Source organism: Erpetoichthys calabaricus, chromosome 3 (genome assembly GCF_900747795.2).
Source record: "Erpetoichthys calabaricus chromosome 3, fErpCal1.3, whole genome shotgun sequence".
Classification (NCBI taxonomy): Eukaryota; Metazoa; Chordata; class Cladistia; order Polypteriformes; family Polypteridae; genus Erpetoichthys; species Erpetoichthys calabaricus.
In genome coordinates, this window is record NC_041396.2 from 102884184 (window position 1) to 102907618 (window position 23435).

Below are 23435 nucleotides of genomic sequence, written 5' to 3' on the forward strand. Positions count from 1 at the left end.
TCCCCAAGGTATCCAGCAGGGCTGTGTATAGAAACTACAAAGTCCATGAGGCACTGCTGGAACTCGGGGCACCATCATGCGGTCCGGAGGGCTCCTCCTAGCGGCCTGGGGGTGGCGACCGGAGTCTGTAGATGGTTGTCCATCACAATGCATTAAGTGCTTAGATAATTAGCTTTAAAAAAAAGTTTCCTTGAAGACATTTGGTTAGTTCCTTGTATTGTCATTTCAATAAATTGTAAGGTCTACTGCCAGTTTACAGAAAATAACTGGGGTGTAATTGTTCCAAATTCACAGAAGTGGCAAATACCAATGATACAAAAAAAAAAATGGACAAATGGACAATTTTGAAATAAACGCAGGTTTAATTAGGGGTTCCCGACTCAGTCCATGCTATTTCATATTGATAATGGATATACTAAGAAAAAATGTCAGAAATTAAATGTTGTGGAAACTTCTCTTGGACAATGATTTAGCCATAATAGCAGATTTGAAAGATGAAATAGCCAGAAGAATATGGGATTGTCAAGAAGCTCTTTAACACAAAGGATTACAAGTAAACAGAAGAAGTACAGAAGTTACAGTTTGCAGTAACAGAGGGAATACATAAATAAGATGTAAACAGAAGAAATATACGGCTAAAGCAAGTGAGCCACTTTAAGTATCTGGGCTTGCTGTTCAAGGCTAAAGGTGGTTGTAAAGCTGCAATACAGAACAGAGTTCGGGTAGGGTGGATAAAATGGAAGAAGTTGGAAGTAATCAACGGTTGCCAAGAAAACATTAAGTGTAACTTGTTAAGATAGTAGTCCAACCAGTTTTGCTGTATGGCTATGAAAATTGTGTCATTAGACAGAAGGAAGAGCGGCTGCACTTTATTTGAGAAATGCTTATGATGAGATTGCTGCTGGGGGTCTCTATAAGAGGAAGTAAAAACAAATGAGAAAAGTTGGCAAAATGGTAAGGGTAAAGAATATCGTGGAAAGTAGGATGAGTTGGTTTGGTCATGTTGTACGCAGAAGGAAGGATGATCCGATTGAAAAAATACATCATTTGCAAGGAAGGAAGAAGATTGTGAGGAAGACACAGGCTTAGGTGGACAGACATGGTGGCAAGAAGTCTGAAGGTCCTGGGTCTGAAGGCACAGGATACTTGATGCTACAGACAGGGGTTAGTGAAAAAGGAGTATCCAGATGGCTGATTCCTATTGGTTTGTGATTAGTTTTAGTAAAAAGAAGCAAGAAGCAGCACAATGGGAAATAGCGATAAGGTTTTTTTTTTTTATATAAAAGAAGACTTAACTCTGAAGGTTAGTAGACGAGAAGACTACAACATTAGCCATATTTCCCTGACATGTATGTAGGGACAGATATCATTCACAAGTTTAAAAGTTAAAGATTTTAAAAGGACAACAGGTTTCATGATGAAGCCCATGAATCATTAAAATAAACCATATAATTGTCATATCACTAGGTCCAGGTTTTCCTTGGATTTGCTCAGGAGGGGTACATTTATTTTTAACAAAACCCAATTTTATGAACTGCACTTTAGTTTAGGTTCAAACGATTTTGACGATTTTCAGGGTGAAAATTACCTGTCAGCTCATCCTTTCTGTCATGTTGATTTTTTTTTTTTTGTGCTGGGGCTTATCTGATGACCCGATGACGTAAAAACGGCATGCAGCAGATGTTTAAAACTGATAGTCCTGAAGCTAATCCACTTAATCATTTGAAGGATTTCATACCCTCAAAACAGCAAATGACCAGTTATTGTTAAAAAAAGGCAGCAAAACATATACTTGATTGCTTCTGAAATTCTAGCTGACACCTCATTTTTCACAGTTACAGTACCTTTTAAACTATATAGATTCCAAAAATCAGTTACAGTAAAATGAAGTGGCCACCACCTTCTTTGTAAAGAAGTGGTTCTTATTTCCAGGTTTTAAGTACACTTTTCCCCTAATGTCCTTAGGTGTGTGCTTTTTAATTTCTAATAGCATTCAGGTAATGAAATTACTAATATGTGATTACTTAAAGAGCAGCTTGTACAGTACATCAACAGAATAAATAAAAACTAAATTAATAGAAAATTCAAACCAACACCCAGTCTGTTTAGTAACCTGTTCTTTTCTGTAGTTAATCTCTTAAATGTATTTTTGATCAATTTTTCACTGTGCAAAATTAATCAGATTTTGAAAATATTTCCAGTTTTTTACATGGGCTCTACTAATATATTTGCTTGTTCAGCTATGTCTATTACATTTCACTTATTCCTGTATATATTTTTTTTCTAACAATGGTGTAGGGAATAATAGAATATGCCCATTACAAAGCAACTCAACCAGAGTGAACTTTTTTGTCTAGGCCATTGCCAAAATGTAATAAAAACTTTATATGGTTTATGATATTTGATAGACACAGATGGTGGTTAACAAAAAAAATTATCCACTTAAAGGCTAGGGGTCACCACCGAGCCCCAAACCTAAAAACAAATGCATAGACAGTCCTGGGTTGAAATAAAAGGGGTGTTTATTACAAAATCCCTCTCATACGTATAACAAGTAAACACTTTATTTCCCTCTCTCTACACCACACTGCTACTCCTCCAGTAGAGTGTTGCCTATCTCTGCTCTAACTTGGACTCAATGAAACTGAGGCAGTGGATTCCTTTTATGGCGGCCCCAAGAATGCTTCTGGTGCTACTCCATGTCTTCCGGGAAGGACTTCCGGGTCATAAATAAAGTAGGGAGGTCCTCCCCCGACGACGCCCTCGACTCAGTGACCGCTCAACAGGGCTGCACTTCCTAACTCCAATTCCCAAGCACACCTGTGGGCATCTCAACTGGGTTGTCATACGAGGACCACTGCTACCTGGTGTATGGTGAACTGAACCGTTCCCAAATCTCGGCATCCGCTGCTTCATCCATTATTTCCTGTTGGACAGACACAAAGTTATTTCTCCAATCAGCTGACCAATTTGCTTTCGTTATTACACTGCCTTCCAATCTGGGTAATGTATTTTTCCCGTAGTTCTACTCCTACACCATTAAATCTCGCAATTTAATATGTAAATTTCAGAGTATTTATTGATGACAGAGCTGAAGTAGAAAAATATGTAAATATTCAAAAGTTTTACACTTTCTGTATTGTTTTAGTGAAAAGCACTATATTAGTATACTATATGTTTAATTAAACAACTTGATTCAGATTGTAGTTAACATATTACATCCAGGTTTTACTTTCCTCTACCTGCCTTAGTTATAGTCTTCCTATATTATTTAAGAGAGAGGTTTTTTTGTCTTCTTAGATAGTGTGATGGATTGCCGGCTTCTTATTCCGGCCCTCACCCCCAGGCCGCCAGGAGGAGCTCTCTCGACAGCATGGATGGGCCCCGAATTCCAGCAGGGCCTCATGGACTATGTAGTTTTTATACACAGCCCTGCTGGATACCTTGGGGACCACTAGGAGTCGCTGTCGGGAAGCCCGTGGACTCATGTGTGCCCTATAACCTGGAAGTACATCCTGGTCACGTGAGCAGGAGAGATGACGTGCTTCCAGGTTGAAGATAAGGACTGTTTACCCTGACCCGGAAGGAATAAGGAACTGTGGACTGTTGGGCAGGAACACCTCCGGGTCAGGGTGTATAAAAGGACTCTGGGAAAGCCCAGACACTGAGCTGAGCTGGGAGGTAGGGTGGCTAAGTGTCTGGGAGAAGGAGGAGAGAGAGTATTGTGATTAGTTTATTATATGAGTAGTGTGGAGTGGAGGGTGCTTTGTGCACGTGATTACAAAATAAAGAAGTCTTGTACTTTCACCTGGTGTTGATTAAACAGAGTTTGTTAAAGCCCATTGAGGCACTCTGTGTGTGATTTTCGGCTATACAAATAATTGCTGTTATTGTTGCTGTTAAATCTTCTTGTTCATCTTTTCTTATTCTGTAGCTATTCCCAATTTTATGTGGGGTCATAATTTTTTTTTTATGTGGGATCATAAATTTTTTTGACTAGACCTCTCTAAAAGTGGAAACAAAAAACTTTCTCTGTGAAGAACATTTCAAGAATGTTTGAGAATTTGGCAAGAATTCATTAATTCCATTCTGAAATAACCTCACAGGGTCCCTTATCAAATCATTTCTGTTGCTTTAATAGATAGGAGGAACCACTTCAGACCGGACTCTTATCATATAGCTCTCTGAATGGGGTAGGGAAAGTGGTTGAGTGCTCCGTTTTGTGGATTTTCTTAAAAATTTATTTTCAAAAACCACAACATTACAATGGCACGCTCTTCAGTCAAACTAGTAATAATAACTTGACCAATACAGCTATTTACTTTAAAATAAATACAAAGTATAAATAAAATATATTTTATATATATATATATATATATATATATATATATATATATATTGTGATAAAGGTGCTATATAGTGCCCGAACCGGCACAGACTACACAGAGGCACGTGTAAAAAGACACAGGCTTTTATTTTTCTTTGTCTTCCCTGTGAACACTCCAGCCACAACACAGTCCCAAAAGCACTTAATATACACAGAGCAAACACTCTTCCTCTGGCACCACCACTCCTCCCAGGCAACCTTGTCCTCTTCCTCCCGATTCTGGCCCAGAGTGGTGGTTGCTGGCCCTTTTTATAGCCCACCTGGAAATGTTCCAATTGCACTTCCGGGTGGGGCTGAAGAGTTGTCCAGCTGGGCTGTAGAATCCCTGCAGCACCCCCTGGCGGCCACCCCAGCACAGAATTGGGCTGTTGAAGACATCATCTCCCATGGAGCCCTGCGGGAGGTTGAGGCATCACCGCCGGCCAGGGAGGCTGCCACCAAGTATCCCGGGAGAGGTATTGAGCTGCCAATAGTTTCTCCCCCGGAACATATGCAGCAGGGGCATCCCGGCTGGGCATGGAACCCGGTCGTCCGCCACATTATATATATATATATATATATATATATATATATACAGTAATCCCTCGCTATATCGCGCTTCGCCTTTCGCGGCTTCACTCCATCGCAGATTTTATATGTAAGCATATTTAAATATATATCGCGGATTTTTTGCTGGTTCGCGGATTTCTGCGGACAATGGGTCTTTTAATTTCTGGTACATGCTTCCTCAGTTGGTTTGCCCAGTTGATTTCATACAAGGGACGCTATTGGCAGATGGCTGAGAAGCTACCCAACTTACTTTTCTCTCTCTCTCTCTCTCTTGCGCTGACTTTCTCTGATCCTGACGTAGGGGGTGTGAGCAGGGGGGCTGTTCGCACACCTAGACGATACGGACGCTCGTCTAAAAATGCTGAAAGATTATCTTCACGTTGCTACCTTCTGTGCAGCTGCTTCCTGAAGCGACATGCTGCATGGTGCTTCGCATACTTAAAAGCTCAAAGGGCACGTATTGATTTTTGCTTGTTTGTTTTTCTCTGTCTCTCTCTCTCTCTCTGCTCCTGACAGAGGGGGTGTGAGCTGCCGCCTTCAACAGCTTTGTGCCGCGGTGCTTCGCATACTTAAAAGCCAAACAGCCCTATTGATTTGTTTGCTTTTCTCTATCTCTCTGACATTATCTGCTCCTGATGCGCACTCCTTTGAAGAGGAAGATATGTTTGCATTCTTTTAATTGTGAGACGGAACTGTTATCTCTGTCTTGTCATGGAGCACAGTTTAAACTTTTGAAAAAGAGACAAATGTTTGTTTGCAGTGTTTGAATAACGTTCCTGCCTCTCTACAACCTCCTGTGTTTCTGCGCAAATCTGTGACCCAAGCATGACAATATAAAAATAACCATATAAACATATGGTTTCTACTTCGCGGATTTTCTTATTTCGCGGGTGGCTCTGGAACGCAACCCCCGCGATGGAAAATATTGAAATATTGAATGCCTATTATATTTAGAACTAGAGTCTATTCTATGTATATTTAAACTGGATAGCTACTAATTTCTTATATCAAAACAATCTAATAAGATGTGCTAGAGAATTAACTGGGACAAGCACACTTTTGTTCAGATTAATATCGAAGCCACAAATCTTATGAAATTCTCCTAATACTTCTAAGTCTAATGATTGTGAGGTTGATATATAAAGCACCATGTCATCTGCGTATAGTGATATTTTCTGTTTGAGTCCTTCTCTCTGGTTTCTTCTGGTGATGCATAGCCAATGGCTTCATAGTGAACCCAAAAAGCACTGGCGATAGTGGGCATGCTTGTTGAGTACTTCATTCTAATCTGTGGTAACAACAACATTTTTTTCTTTAGCACATTTTCATACACAGAATGTAGCTCAAAGTGCTTTACAAGATTTCAAAGAAATAGTAACAAGAAAAGCAAATTAAATTAGGTAAAATTCATAATGAATAAGTAACCAAAAGGAAAGTCCATATGTGCTTACATAAAATAGATATATAATTAGTAAAAAGTCCATATATATAATATTGTATTGTAAGTGGGCGGCACGGTGGCGCAGTGGGTAGCGCTGCTGCCTCGCAGTTGGGAGATCTGGGGACCTGGGTTCGCTTCCCGGGTCCTCCCTGCGTGGAGTTTGCATGTTCTCCCCGTGTCTGCGTGGGTTTCCTCCTGGCGCTCCGGTTTCCTCCCACAGTACAAAGACATGCTGGTTAGGTGGATTGGTGATTCTAAATTGGCCCTAGTGTGTGCTTGGTGTGTGGGTGTGTTTGTGTGTGTCCTGTGGTGGGTTGGCACCCTGCCCAGGATTGGTGCCGTGCCCTGTGTTGGCTGGGATTGGCTCCAGCAGACCCCCGTGACCCTGTGTTCGGATTCAGCGGGTTGGAAAATGGATGGATGGATGGATGGATGTATTGTAAGTCTATAAAAATAGTCTGATAATAAGGTCAGATGGCTAGGAGGACAGAAAAAAAACTCCAAATAAGCTGGAGGAAAAAAAAAAAAAAAATTGATTGGGATTCCAAAAACAAAAGACCTCCCAGCCCCCAATGGGCATTCTACCTAACATAAATGTTCCTAAATTATTCTGCACTGTTTCTAGGCTTTGTCAGCAAGAAGGAGATTGAAACGAACAAAGGTCTTAAGAAAATCATGCAGGAGGAGTTTCATATTATATATAGTTGAATTGTTTTTAATGCACATTTTGCCTTTTATTATTTTAAAGTTAATCTTTTTTTTTTTTTCAAAAAGTAAATTATTTTTTGCCCATTGTTCAGAGAATGTACTGTATCCTGAAGCCTGTATAGCAATACGTAATAAATATGAATTAAAGATAAATCTCAGGGTGTGTGTGTAGGTAGGCTGAGCAGGGATGTAGGAGTTGGCGGTTAATGGACGGCACTTTGCCTCAGCTGGCATTATTCCCATTACACTGGCCCTGGATGTAGGGCATAGTGGTGTACGCTCCTGAATAAGAAGAGCATGGTCGGAGATGATAATGATGTCAAACTTACAAGATTTGGTAGTGGGCAAGAAATCGTTATCAATGAAGAAACAGTTGATTCTTGAGTAACTATAATGTGCAGGCAAGAAAGATTATTCTCTTGAATTTGTGCTCATATTAGGAACTAGTGCAAATATATTTTGTATAAATTGTCATCCACATTTGGATGCTTATATGCTTACTAGAATTGCTTTCAAGTAGATTGTTTTTTTTTCTATTAGTTTTTTATACTTTTAACATGAATTACCATAACAAGATGATGCCATACGCACCACAGGTATGGTTTCCTCCCAAAGTTTAAAGAACTGTTGACAAGGTGATTTGGTGACTCTAAATTTGCCCACTAAGAGTGACATTCGGATGCTTGTCACTGGCACATTTTCTTGCCTTGTGCCTGTTGCTTCTGAGACAGTATGTTTATCTATGTAATCCTGTATTAAAATACTGAGTGCAAAAAATATATTGATATGTCAATATGCAGTAGATTAAGATCAAAGTAAGTGCAACAGCGTAACTCACATTCACAAGAGCAATGTACAGAAGATTTCACCGAAACAAATCTTCTGGAGAACCTCATGGGTGGAGAAATTCTGTTGGAGAATTTCTGGATCTTTATCTACTGGATGTTTGAGGACAGGCAATTCAGAGTATACTGCCGTTCTTTGATAGTATAACAAAGACAAAAAAGCCTAGCAAAACTGGTAGGTGTAATGAATTTGAGTGACCTGTTTAGCTTATGCAGGTTTTGATTTTATTCCTGTATTTTTTTCGTGGGCGCTGATGTGGTCTTTGTCGTCTTCCATTGCTGGCCATGTAATTTGATTGTACTGAGACAGGTGTCTCAGCATTTCATCCTTATTTAAGAGGGTTGCACATTACATGGTATATTCAATTGTTGATTTATTTAAAAGAAAGATTTGTGAAATCTCTTTAGGCTTAAGAAAATTTAGGAACATTGATTTTAACGTTTGTTTCTGATTTTGTTTTTTTGTTTTTTTGCTTTGGCTGCTTGATTACTGTAAGAACCATTGGCTTAGATAAGAGAGCAGTTGCTATCTAATAACAGACTTGCAGGAGAGAATGAGATTAATCAAACCATGGTCAGATCTGCCATGTTGTGCCAAAGGTTTATATTTAAAGGAATTTACATTTAGATAAAGTGGGTCCAGCCTGTCGCATCCATGAATGGAACACGACACATAATTATGGAAGTTTATTATTTATCCTTCCAGAGTTCCCTTGGTTGATGACACTGCCATTCCAGGGCCAGAGTCATTAATAACTGAATATATAATTCCTGTTGCTCAGTCACTGTTTGCAGAAAGAGAAATATAAAATTAATCAGGATGATGAAACTTGTCTCCCTAGGCTATAACATGGGCAAATTTTGGTATTCAGTAATTCAATGACTATATTACACATTTTAGTTTTAATTGCAACATGCTTGCTTTTATACCATTTCAAATGTTCATTGTCAAATGTTATTTCAAATGTTCATTTACATAGATGTCCAATCCCCTTCCTGCCTTTTTCCACTCAGGTGAAATGTTAGCCTGCATCTTCGTTTCAAGAACCGATCCTAATACCTGTGGATTAGTTTTAAAATGACTGTAATGCAAGCCAGCAAAAACTATCTGGGCTGACAGGTGGACACAGTGTTATTGCACCTTGGAAAGGTTGGATACTTTGGCAAAGAAACAGAGCACAGACAGCCCCAATGCTAGATTAGAGACCTTGCATTTTAAAGATAGCACAAAAATGACAGTTGTTTAGGAACAGCTGGAAAAAGTAGAGTTGTTCTGTTGCACCTTATTAATTTTAGCGACAGCAAGAGCAATACAGCACGTGGTGTAAACCTAGTAAACGCTGAGTCTAACAACAGTAAGGAAGAGCTAAAAGGTGCCATGCAAAATGACATGCTAAGGTCTTCTACAAAGCTAGTGACGGCCCTAACAATAACTTTCTGTTACTTCAAAGCATTATCTGTTCAACTTCCAGGAAATAAACTTTACATAGTGCATGGTCATCTACACAATATATTTTGTAATTGTACAAGCCAGTCATTTGGCCAGGTTACTCCAGGGACCTTGACAAAATGCCTGGCCTGGTCATTGTCTATGAGGTGTTTGCATGTTCTACTTGCGTTCACACAGGTTTTACTTTATATACTCTGGATTCCCCCTATTAGTTAACATTGTTAGTAAGAGTATCTAAATAAATTTGTGTTCTTTGTGTTGGACTGCTACCCTTTGGCTCCTGCCTTAGGTCCATTGCTGCTAGATGGATTTAAAATCATCCTGTATTGGCAAAAGTGGGTTTAGAAATTGGATTAACCAGTAAGCAAGCAATCATTACATGCCTGGTGAGGCTTGTGTAACCTACATACAATAACAGTTATATAGTATTTCATGCCACATCAGTAGGGCATGTTCAAGGAAATAGCAGTGGAAGGCAATGTTGGTCTGTTTTAAGGATTAATGCAAGCATACCATGTGATGCAGCATCAGAAGACGAAGGCTAGTATGAACAATTGAGGGGATATAGTGAAATGCTGAACAATTCAACATTATATAATTTGTTTTACTATACTGTATTTTGCAGTTCAAAAAAAGAATTGATGTAATGTCCCCCCTTTTCCTTTCTTGTGTATTTTATGGATATTCTGAGTTTGAAGAGGGAATTAAGTTGCTAATTGAGGAATAGTTTGCAGTTGCAGGATAGCTGATCTGCTGAACTTAATTACTCCTGTTGCATTCTTGATACACTTTGGGATGCAGATGAGATATAAACTCATATTTTAATATTATCAATGCAGATGGGACAATATATAGTATGTTTTTTCCAATCAAACTGAATTTTGTTACAGCCTTGTAGCAACCTGCATCTTCTCAGTAGTCCCCTGTCATCTGCTACTCCTGTCCTGACCTAGCACCCCACTATACACTTAATAGACAATCCATTTAATTACCCACACAATTATCAGTTTAATCTTTTTCTTTTGTGATGCTTCTCTTATTGAATGCTTATTATTCCTTTTAAACTATTGTTGCTTATGTAGTGTTTGGCCTCAGCCTTACTTGAACCTGTTTAAGCAGTACTATTTAAACAGACAGCATTCCTCAATATTCTTTATTTACTCTTAAACATGTAAGCCAAAAACACAGCTGTAGTCATACATATCTTTGCGTTCACTCACACATACATACAATATGTAGAGCACAAGTCATGTGTTAATTCAACTTCCAAATAAACAAAAAACTATTCAGTCCTACTAACATTTTTAGTGATGCATTTGCTATAACACATTATCGTGAAAAATGATTTGATTTTTTTTAAGTCATTAGAATTCTTGAGTTTGTTCCTGCTTTTGCATAACCTTGAAGCATTTTGACCTACTCAGAATTAAAACAATTAATGTAACCACTTATTGCAAAGTAGGAAGTTGAAGCAAGAGTGGAAATTTAAACCATGTCTGCTCTTGTAATAACGTCCTCATGCAGAACGCAATTTAATAAGCAGGAAGATTATGGTTTTGACTGCAGTCTGCACTGATTGTTGTACTTCTAACCTTTTACAGAGGCCATGCCTTCCTCTTCCCCCAAAAGAATGATGAAATGAGCCATGAGAACTAAACTTAGCTTATTTTTTTAATTGTGATTTATGCTTCCAAAAAATTCAGAAAAGGTATAGATAACAACACAACATGTGAATTTTCATTAATTGTGAGGAGACCATTCAGTTTCTCAAGCTTGCCTGGTTATGTAAAACAGTTTTTCAAATAATAATTTTGAAGACCTGAATTTGATTTCAGTGCAGCCTTCTTTACTGAAGCCTAAAGAAGTTTAATCACCTTAGTCTCAAATTAGGGCATACCTTTTAGTCTTGGGACGCTCCAGGTGGTAGCAGTAATACCTGAGAGAACTCCAAATCCCAGCAGCCCTCAGGTTCATTTCATCTCTAGATTGCCCTGGACTTCTGGGAGGATTTTGCCACCTTTTAAGGCAAATGATTTAAAAGGACACTGACGGACAAATAGAGAATCGTCTTTTTCTTTACTTCCAAGCTGCAGCAAACACGTTTCTCTTTTATATTTTGGAATTATAACACTGCTGTACCCAAGGATTACAGTTTTCATCTGGATTTATGTACACTTTGTCCAAAGTCTTTCTTTTTCTTGAGGCTTAGTGTTTTGGGGGATTGCTCTTTACATCACAGGATTTCATCAGACAGACACAGACAGAACAAAATACACATCTATTAAGAAAGGCTGTTCACTTGTACATTATCATTATCCGCATTCAGTAAATGTATTTTGGGCTGTGTTCATGTGTTTGTTTATTGTGGGATTTTGTTAATAGTGCTTTATACATTTGTGTGCGTTATTTGGTTAAGAGTCACCATCTTTGGGGTTTGTTTAAGGGGAGGTTACTACACTGCATGTTATTTCCTTGTTTTTCTTTTATTGATTATTTAAAATACCACATTCTTACTTCAGCTTTATTTAGCTTTGGGTGTCTGTCTACGTGGGTGGTTTTTGTGTTGAGCCAGAGAAGATGCTTTCTTGGTGCTTTTTCCCATTGGCAAATCAAGCACAATCATCAGTGCGGGGGTTGGGGAGGTCATCCAGGATCGCCCGCAATCTAACTTCAAATTTGCTACTGGGAGTCGAATGCAATCATTGGACTAGTGGGATGGGTTTTTGTCTGGGGTTAGTTGCGATGCTTCTGTTGTGAATCAGTGCAATCGTCTGAGTGATGTGGGGGGTATTTTTGCCTTAGCTACAGCCCACAGGTTGGGAAGAACTGGCCTATATTGTACACTGACCTTGGAAGTCTGGAGTCTGTGTGAATCTCAATGCTCATGAGCCATATCTGGCTCTTAGACATTTTTAAAATGATCCACTTCATCGATATTCAAAACATGATAAGTATGACCCATAATGACTGTTATTTATATGGTATCCGGGGTGAACTTCTCCAGGCTGGTGGTAAAGCTGTCCTCCTGGCATTGCAAGCAATCTACGCTTCCATTTGGGAGACTGGCATCATCCCAACCTGACTGGAAAACTGACTTGTCATCCCTATCTGGAAAGGGAAGGTTGATTGCCTGGATTGCAGCAACTACATGGGGATAACACTGCTCTCAGTGCCGGGTAAGGTCCTTGCTAGGGTCATCCTCAATATGATCCGTGATCACTTGCTCACCTACCAGCGACTGCAGCAGTCTGGTTTTACACCTAAGAAATCTACCTTCGACTGCATACTGGCACTGAGATTTCTCATGGATCACATACGCGAATATCTGCAGTTTCTTTTCAGCCTTTGTCAATTTTCATAATGCGTTCCACTCAGTTGATCAAGCTGCCCTGTGGGACATCCTGAGACTTTGCAGGAACCCCTCAAGGTTGGTGGATATCATGGCCAGCTTGTACACTGATACTGTGAGTGTGTAATGTGCAGAGTGGAGGAAGAACCTCTGTGTTTTTCCCAGTTCAATCTGGGGTTCATCAGGGTTGTGTTCTTGCTCCTACTCTTTTCCATGCTTGCATGGAGTGAGTGTTGAGCAAGGTTGTGGGGCCCAGCCCAACTATAAATGTGAGCCATCAGCAGCGTCTGTACAATCAATTTTTATTCAGTCGTACAGGCGTAAATGGATGTACTTGCTTTAACTACAATTTCTTATGGGTGTCCAAACTGCTTCTCTTATTTGACAATGCACTGACTTTTTCACTCAGTGTGGATTTCAGTCCTGTGGTTGCTGGTAGATTTCCTCACCCACTTCAATGTCAAAGAAGCTGATAAAGAGAGAAGACAGTTTCAAGAGAGATGTGAGGAAGAATATAATATTATGATGAGCAGAGAGGTACATGTGTGTCTTTTTTGTAAGGAGTAAGTGTAAGTGGTATTCTTGGTCCACAATAACACTGACTGATACCCCTGCTCTAGACTAATTATATATATATATATATATATATATATATATATATATATATATATATCTGCGGTGGGTTGGCACCCTGCCCAGGATTGTTTCCTGCCTTGTGCCCTGTGTTGGCTGGGATTGGCTCCAGCAGACCCCCGTGACCCTGTGTTCGGATTCAGCGGGTTGGAAAATGGATGGATGGATGGATATATATATATATATATATATATATATATATATATATATATATATATATATATATAGTGGTGGATTGCCGGCTTCCTATTCCGGCCCTCACCCCCAGGCCGCCAGGAGGAGCTCTCCCAACAGCATGGACGTGCCCCGAGTTCCAGCAGGGCCCCATGGACTATGTAGTTTTTATACACAGCCCTGCTGGATACCTTGGGGACCACTGGGAGTTGCTGTTGGGAAGCCCGTGGACTCGTATGTGCCCTATAACCTGGAAGTATGTCCTGGTCACGTGAGCAGGAGAGATGATGTGCTTCCATGTTGAAGATAAGGACTGTTTACCCTGACCCGGAAGGAATAAGGAATTGTGGACTGTTGGGCAGGAACACCTCCGGGTCAGGGTGTATAAAGGACTCTGGGAAAGCCCAGTACACTGAGCTGAGCTGGGAGGTAGGGTGGCGAAGCGTCTGGGCGAGAAGGAGAGAGTAGTATTGTGAGCAGGGTCGGATTTATATGAAAAGAGGCCCTAGGCTATTCCACTTATGAGGCCCTTTCACCTTCCATTTTTAAGTTTGTAAATTACATGAGAGATAATAAAATTTTGCTAACAATTTGAATGTAGGCCCCTCTTGATCTTGAGGCCCTAGGCTGAAGCCTAGTTAGCCTATAGGAAAATCCGGCCCTGATTGTGAGTTTATTGATTATATGAGTAGTGTGGAGTGGAGGGTGCTTTGTGCACGTGAGTACAAAATAAAAGAGTCTTGTACTTTCACCTGGTGTTTGGAGTGGTACCTGAGGGTTCAAGAGGTGAATACACGCCTTAACTGCTACAATATACAGTATATTGTCACAAGAACGACAAAGAGCCATTGCAAAGGTTTGGGGTAACCATCCATATCATATTTCCCGGCTGCAAAAACGATCAAAGAGAACAGACATGTTCACACTACAGAGTGCAAAACAGAACTAATTAACTGGACGCAAGATGGTGGCTTTAAAGGCCTGCAGAGGAAGTGATGTCATCAGAACCAGAAACGGAAGTGACATCGTCGGCTGCCCCAGGACCATGCGGAATTTCCCAAGAAATGTCAGGAAGGAATTGAGAGAGAGAATCAATGCACTTCACATTGATAGCATATAATACCTTGAAGTGCATGAAACACTTCCACTAATACTTTAACTAAGAATAAAGCCACAGTTTTTTCAAGCAAATTTTGTTAGACCGTGTATTTTTTTGTAGAATATAATAAAATGGATGGACTGATAATCCTCTTTCTGAAATACCTCTCTGAAAATCCTGGGTGATTGGTAATTCTAAATTAGTCAAGAAAATGTGGAAGGGTGCAACCATATGTGATAGGTTGTTTATCAATTTGCATTTTATGCTGCCTTGAAAAATGAGGTGTCTTTTACTTTTTCCACATTACTACTGTGCTGACTGTTGTTCCTGAATTGATCAAAACAGGTACCTAAATTGAATGAATTCCCACTGTACATGCACATGATTGATACATACATTATTTGGTTCATAATTAATTAAGTATACTTTTAGAAAGTACATTATGGGGTTATTGTATTAAAATCTGTAATTTCTGTAACTGACATTGTTGTGTGATTTAGATTTCATCAGTGGTATAGATGCATGGTGATTCCTTTCTCTATATGTCTTCCCATAGAACAGAAGTAAACAATTGTAGTGGCACTGTAAAATAATGCAGTGCCTTTTTCTGTAGCATGTATCCACAGAAATTAAATATGAAAGCTGTGCCAATATACTGTATTACTAGACATAGTTAGGCACACTCACTAATAGCAAACAAATCTTTACAAACACAAATTCTGTGACTTTACTAAAATTTAAATCTGGAGCTATGTCAAAATTTTACCTGTTAATATAACTGGATGCTTTATATAGATTTCTGTTTCTGTATGGGATAAACTATCCTTGAATTTCACAGAAATGTGTAATTTCTTGTTTAAGTTATAATGCGATAATGTATTTGTGAAATAACACAATCACTGTTGTGAAATAATACAATTAATTTTCTTGGATGGGGTGGAGATAAGTTTCTAGAAGGAGACACTATCTTTTTATTCTTTTTTTTTTTTTGCAACAGTAAAGACTATTAAAAGGAACATTAAAAAAATAAGACCAGAGACTGTTAGGAACTATATGGGAATGAGGTGAGATGTGGCAAAAAGCAAAGGAATTGTTGCTGGTAAGAGTGACATTCATATGGGTTCAACTGTATATACTGTGTATGCATAGCCATTTAAAGCACAAATCCAAGTGATTATCGATTATTTTTCAAAAGCTGCGTATGTCGTGATACTTAACCTTATCTGAAAATGTATTTAAATCAGCTTACCAACTACATATAGAAAGCTACACATTTAATTTAAACAAATCTTGCTAAATGAACACTTTTGTGAGCTAATGTTGGAAGTCTTATTAAAGGACATGCTCGATACTGAGGATTATCAAACATGCACCTCTGGAACACCAAAAGAGATCTAACATTAAATGGAAGAGTGAAAGTGTTCTTTAAGGAGTTTACTAAATAGCCTGGTCATTCAGGCATGGTACTTCTCAGCTCTGTAAACCTTGCATTGCTTCTACTCATTATTCTTGTTAAGCTTAGTTCACATTTTTGGTTAAATCATATGAATTTGGTTGCTCATTTTTGTACCACAAGTCCATTCATGACATTTTCTGTAACATGCTGACCTTAATTTCATGCATCAGTCCAAAAATGATATCATTAGTACTGTGTGCAGTATGAACTAATGGCATTTGTTTTTTTATTGTTTAGTTTTTATAATGTGCTGCAATCTTTTATAAACCTTTTTAATTACTTCTGCACATTGCCTAGAGGATGAAAATGTTGTGTCATCATAAACACCCAAATCATTTTCTTAATTCTTTCTTGTAAATTAGCATCAGCTCTATTAATTATTCATGTTCTTGTTAACTGCGTGTTTGCACTTATTTAAATTAAGCTGCACTTTCCAAGAATTTGCTGTATTTAAAACATTTTTTCAACATCCCCAAGGAAAGTGTCTTTGTGTGTCTGAACACTGAAATAATAGCAAGGAAATCAAAATTCAACGGAAACTGTAATTATTTAAAACAACAAACATTAACACACACACACACACACAGTATTTGACAAAACAACAAAATAGGACAACATTCTGCAGTTCTATGTATACTGATGCAGATTTCAAATAATGGGTATGATTTTAACTTTAAAGTTAATAACTACACCTTATTCAAACACTAGTTTGTAATTTCAATGAAGAGAAGGTAAATATGACCTGGCAGATTGACCAAGGTATATAGATAATAAAATGGTCAGTTTTATTTCAAACAAAAATCAGATACAATCCTAGATAAAATGGTACAGGAAAAAAGCAAATTCTGAGATATAAGGCAACTTGTTTTCCAGAAAACAGCCACAATAAAAATAGCTGTACCAGTGATTACCTGTGGGAGAAAATTAAGTTTGATGAGGAGCTATTTACAGTGTGTTTAATTTTGAGTAGATTTTCAGAGAGTAAAGCGTAAGTTAATATAAATACTGATCAAAACAGGGAAAGACTTTACAGAGTCACTGCCACAATGCTGGGAGCCTATTCACATCACCAATGCTCTTCAGATACACATCTAATTCTTAAAATTGAGTTGAATCCTTTCTGACAAGGAGAGATGAACCTTTTTTATTTTTCTTTCTGTGTTATTTTCTCCCAATGTGTACCTTTTGGTTGTGTCTATAGAACTGCCATGTTTCTTTGTTTCATGTTTGAGTACTTTTACATTTGTTTTCCAAGGCAGAACATGAACAATGTACAGTATATGGCAAATTGATTGCATCCAGACTGAGTTGCTTGTACTTTTTAAAGAACTAAAGGTATACAAAAAGACTTTCACACAGAGATGGTATTATAACCCACTTTGATCAGGGTCATAAAGGCATAAATGTGGCAGATAAGGATGAAGTTATAAAATTGCAACTCAATTGGGGAACTTGGCAGGAATCAAGGAAACCTTAAAGAAAATTACAGTCCATACAAGGAAACTAAGATACCAAAGGAACAATCACCAAAAAATACTACAATAGGAGTATAATGAACATCTTTTAAAATTTTACTTACCACATGTGTTTGCATTATTATGACTTGGAGCCCTGGACATTTCGAGAAGGGTGTGAGGCCTCAAAATGTAAGGGCACAAATAACTAGATTGGGACTTTCCTAGTCTCTCAGATTAGACCTCAACCCTAATCCCAAAATATACTGGCCTGCTTCAGCCTACATAGGCCTAAAAGGGTTTTTTCTTCAAAATATTTTAAAAGTCCCAAAATGTCTATAAGTGCCCCTCAAGAGAAAGGAAAACTTTGGCTTCAGAAATATGCCCCAGAAGGAATCTTAATAAAGGAGAATATTTATTTCAAAAGAGAAAAAGATCTGAACGCTGAAATAGGGCAAAAAGGAGTTGCCTAAAAGGCAATTCTAGGTGAACAAATCCCAGTACACAACCTGAGGCAAAATCTAAGAAGCTACAAAAAACAGTATTTTCTATATTTTTTTAACAATATTTTAGCAAAAAATGCATGCGCTTTACATGTTGCAAGCATAAGACTGGATGACTGGACATATGGATTATGCGACACAGGCAATGTGATTTTAATTTTCATAGATGTTTTTGATATTGTTTGCTGTTATCCACTGTTGGTCTCCATAGACACTCAATTTATCAGAATGTTTATTTAAGCTGTCCATGAAAAATATGAGATTAAAAGGTTTTCTCAGCCATTAACACAATCTACAATGGAATATGTACCGTATAAAATAATAATTTTTGTGTTAAGTATTCCTTTAAGAAGTCTGTGTAATTAAAAAAAATTTAAAACCCTTAACAAGAACAGTCTATTCATGCCAACATAACATGTCAATGTTCTAAAATAATATTTATGTAAATGTGTATATATGTAATTTCCTTTATTTGAAGTATTTTTAACATCTGTTCAAAATGTACCATTAACCAGTTTCCATCTTTAGCCTTGAATTCTTACTGAAGAATTTATTTCACTGCTATAACTGCCATCCATCTTATTAATTCATTTTATAATTTTAGGCACATTAATCATGCCTCCTCTTAATCTCCATTTGTTTAAAATGAATATATTGAACTCTCTCTATGATTATTATTATTATTAGCTGTTTCATGGAGGTCAGTGTTGATGTACCCTTCTTGTAATGTTAAATTTAAAATTGCCTGCAATGTTCCAGATGTGGCCTTACAAGTGCATTACACAGTTTAGTGTAAGCCTACTTGATATCTAATCCAAACAATCACCCTATAAATCATTTTAAATGCATTTGAGGATGGTGAAGACTCAGCTTGCTGAATACTTGACCTTTCTCTGAATACCCTTTCCAACTACTAACTTTTTATTGCAAGTGCCATTATGAGTTCTGCTGATCAATCCAGGAAATCAAAATTCTAGGTGAAAGGATTAATTTGTTTGAAATTTTCAGCTGGTAACTAGCTGTATATGATTTTAAGATGTGTACATTTTTCCTTTAAAAAGTTGTAGAGGCACTGTACAATATCATGAATCTACTCAATGACAGATATCTAATTAGATCATGACTGAGGAAAATCAAGAAGGGAGCAGAGCTGAATTTTAAGAGAATGTTCAAGGACAAGGCTAAAAAATAATAGTGTGGGGAAGCAATATAAACAAAAGAGGGACAGAACCAAGACATTGAAAGCTAGAATGAGCAATTTATAAATATAAAAACAGGGACGTTTTGCAAACTGAGAGAAAGAAGGCAAGCTAAGTCAGTTGCACACAGAATGATATACTGCTCAACTCTGCAGGAAACAGATTGTACTATTATTAAGTAATGAAAGAACAAAACTGAAATAATTGTAATTGCGTTCAATAAGAAAACCACATTAAACCTAAACGTGCTAGGAAAAAAGTACAAATAATGTAAGAATTAAAACACAATGCTCCAAAAAGACCAGGAAGATATTTAATTGATTTGAAAACATGTATTATGAAACTGCGGTGGGTTGGCACCCTGCCCGGGATTGGTTCCTGCCTTGTGCCCTGTGTTGGCTGGGATTGACTCCAGCAGACCCCTGTGACCCTGTGTTTGGATTCAGTGGGTTGGATAATGGATGGATGGATGTATTATGAAAAGAATGGAAAACCTAAAACATATGTTTGAAATTGACAAATAACAAACATTAACAAAAATTAAAGGGAAATGATCAGACATACAAGGACCTATTTTGTACTGTAAGTATGAAGATGTTGCTGATGTCAACAGAAATACAAAAGGCTGAAGGGGACAGAAGTGCAAAAATATATAAATAAAATATATTATTAATATTATTATTATGAAAATGTATCTGGGAGAGAGAGAGAGAGACCCATACTTGCAAGAACAAAGTTGTGTGGTGAGGTGAACTATGGGTCTCTGACAGTGCAGGATTTTAAATAAAAGCAGTGCAGTTCAGTCTTTGTGCGTATGGGTGTGTGCAACGTGTACAATTACATCATAGCGCATTCACATGCAGGCATGATCAGTTTAGCCGTTTCCTTGTTGAGGCTCTGCAAGTTACAATCAAGAAATCTGCAACCACAGAGCATAAAGGAGCCCAAGTAGGACAAGAGTAAGAGAAAGTACGATTAAAGGAAAGATGAAATAAAGTAAAATGAAGCAAGTGGCTGGATTAATGGAAAGATTTACAACCTTTGTGTTTTTATGGACCAGATTTGTATTGTTTTTTAATTACTTATTGATTTTAACTCCCACTATGAGCATTAGTTTTAATGTAGTATCTATTATTGAAGACCTGAACCTTATTTATTTGCTAGACACTGTCATGTTTTAAATAAGAAAATCAATGCACTTTGATCTGGACCAACCTTGGTTGTTTGTCTGTCATTGCCCTAGCCATCCTGGTAGCCATGACAAACAAGTGGCCAAAGCTGTCAGATTAGAATAACCAGACTGCCAAGAATCAAAGAGGCAAGACATAATTCAATAGTCAAAGTCAAAGCCAAAAGCAAAATCCTGATGGTAGGGCCTTCTTAAAAAGAAAGTTAACTACACTAAGAATTTGAAACATTGTGTATCCACCAAGAGATAATGAATGTTGTCACTGTGCCATATTTAGAGTGTCACTTCTGTGATGCCACCAGTGTGGACAAAGAAACTCAATAACAAAAATTAACTTTCTCAAGTTTAAAAAAAATGAAAAATATACCTTAGAAACAGAATTCTAATGACAAAAAAATATTTAAAATATTGCATTCAGAAACACAGAAGCATGCAGGTCGCTTCAGGGTATCTGCACTACATTTGTAAGCCTTGAAGTAGCATAGAGGAAAGAAATGCTTATTGTTGTACTTTTACGGGCCCATTAACACTTCAGCACTATAAATTTTGGTTGGCATTTTTTAAGGTTTTTAATGGTGTTTTTTGAGCACTTTTAATGTTTTTCAGGAGGTTTTCAAGTATTTTTCAAGCATTTTTCAGGTAGTACTAGGTTGTTGTGCCGTGTTAGCTATTATGGATGTAGTAAGAAGTCAAGCAAAATAACACCTTTTATTGGATAACTAAAAAGATTACAATATAGCAAGCTTTTGAAGCAACTCAGGCCCCTTCTTCAGGCAAGATGTCATTTTGCTTGACTTCTCAATACAAACATTTTTGAAAAAAGTATTTAGTAGCAAAAATACTGACATTTTTTGTTACAGTTTTGGGTATCGTGAGGTGTTATGAAATTGTCTCCAGGATGTGTTCTATGATTTTAGGGCTTTTAATCCTGGCAACTACAGTACTGAAATGGTATTGTTATTAGCGTTGTGAGCGCAGATATTGTATTCATCCTTTGCAAAAGCATATAAAAGTATCTGTTCAGTTTTAATTCAGTTATTTGACATGATCATATGGCAGCAGCCAATGTTAATACTCGAAGGACTAAACATATTTTCTTAATTGAGAAGTATTACTGTCACATTTCTAGTATTCATTGTTATAACAGGTAATCATGCTGCAGTTAAACACATTCACTAATTCCAAACAATCCAGTAGTGCATAGTCAGAATATGCAAACTTCTTACAATTGATGGTGTAAGGCAGGAATGACAGCTCTGCACTACCATTCTTAACTACATTAAAACATGCACACTAAGCCTCAGCTTGATTAAAACTAAATCTATAACTAAAATGACTGTTCCGTTCTTGGGATATCAATGCAAGTTATGTGTGGACTTGATTTAGCCCTTAATAGCTGTCACTGGCAAATGAAGCATGTGTATGCTCGATAGCACTGGCATTTTTTTTCTAGTTGAGTTGCTTCACTCCAAGCCTATCCAGGAAGAGGCAATGAATTCTTGTAAAAATGTTACAAAAATTCCCTTTCCTTTTTCCTTCTTTTCTCATCATTAATTTCAATGAAATAAGCATTTGTCTAAAAATGCTCAAACTGCTGCATGCAGGAGTTTTCTAATCTGCTCATTTCTAAAGTGCTTAGATGTTAATAGTGTCATTGAAAGTAATCGCAAATAACTTTACAAGTGGTTTATGAGCATTCTGTTCTATGTTCTAAAATAATAGAACAATGCTTAGGTATGAATGGGACCTAAGGGGAAGATCATCCCTCCTGATAGACAAGAGTGCAAAATGTGTTTAGCCTTGCACAGATGAACAAAAAGTCTTTGTTCTCCTTGATTATGTTGTACTTTGTATTACTCGTTACTTGTGTTGTTCCTTTATTTTGTGCTTTATTTTAATAATAAATACATCTTCTTTAAATAACTTTGACCTCTTTGGTGTTACTTGAATTTGGGGATGGCTCAGGAGAGGCCACAAGGGAGCAAAAGCCTATAGCCACAGCACTGAATCCCAGTCAGGAACCAAACCTAGGTGAGATGCTAGTCTATCAAAGTGCACACACTCACATTAACTCATTATCGTACTGGAGCAATTTAGAGTTGTCATTAAGTCTGGAGTAACCACAGAAAACATATGTGAAGAAGAGAAGAAGAAGCCAGATACGTGCAATATACAGAGCAGCAGTGGAACCCGAGTCCTTGGAATGGGAGATGGCAGCACTAACCATTGTGCCAACATGCCCTACAGGTTAACAAATCAAAAATGTTAATTAGACTAAAATTCCATAAAGACTTTACAACTTACAAAGCAATTAGACTTGATATTTCTTATATATTGGACCTAATTACCAGATAATATTTAAAGGACTTCACCTAATTAAAAGAACTAAATGTATTCCTGTGAAAGTCAACCATTAGTATTGTAATCACCCTGTAGTATGTTAATTTGAACTTTTTGTTCAATCAGTTTTATTTGTATTTATTTATTTATTTCCCTGCTTTTTTAATATGTTCAGATTTCAAAAGCATTGCTGTTTTGAAAAGCGGGAGCCACAAGCTGTTTGACAAAGCATAGCTGATTTTTTTCCTGAAGGATTCCGCATTACTCTGTGAGCTCTCTGCAGTGCTGCCCCTTAATCAATCAGACATGCTTCATCTAAGAACAGACGTTATGAAGTCTCTGTTGTCTGTCATAGTTTTCAGCTGTCGGTGTCTTTTACAGATTAATAAAAGATGACACTGTTTTCTCAAAAAAAAAATTAAAACATCTGAAGTTTAGACCAAAATCTCTGTTCCAGATAAAAGCTATAAAAATGCTAATGTATCGTTGTTGAATGTCAAATACTTTTGATCCCATTTATTTGGACAAATGTGGAAGAAAGGACTAGGAAAAGCTGTTGCAATTATCTGCACATTCTGCTTATTTTTGGCTTTACCAGGTTTTCTAGTGAAGAACCATGTTTGGATTACTGGTAGTATTCAATTTCTGCTTTGACTGCT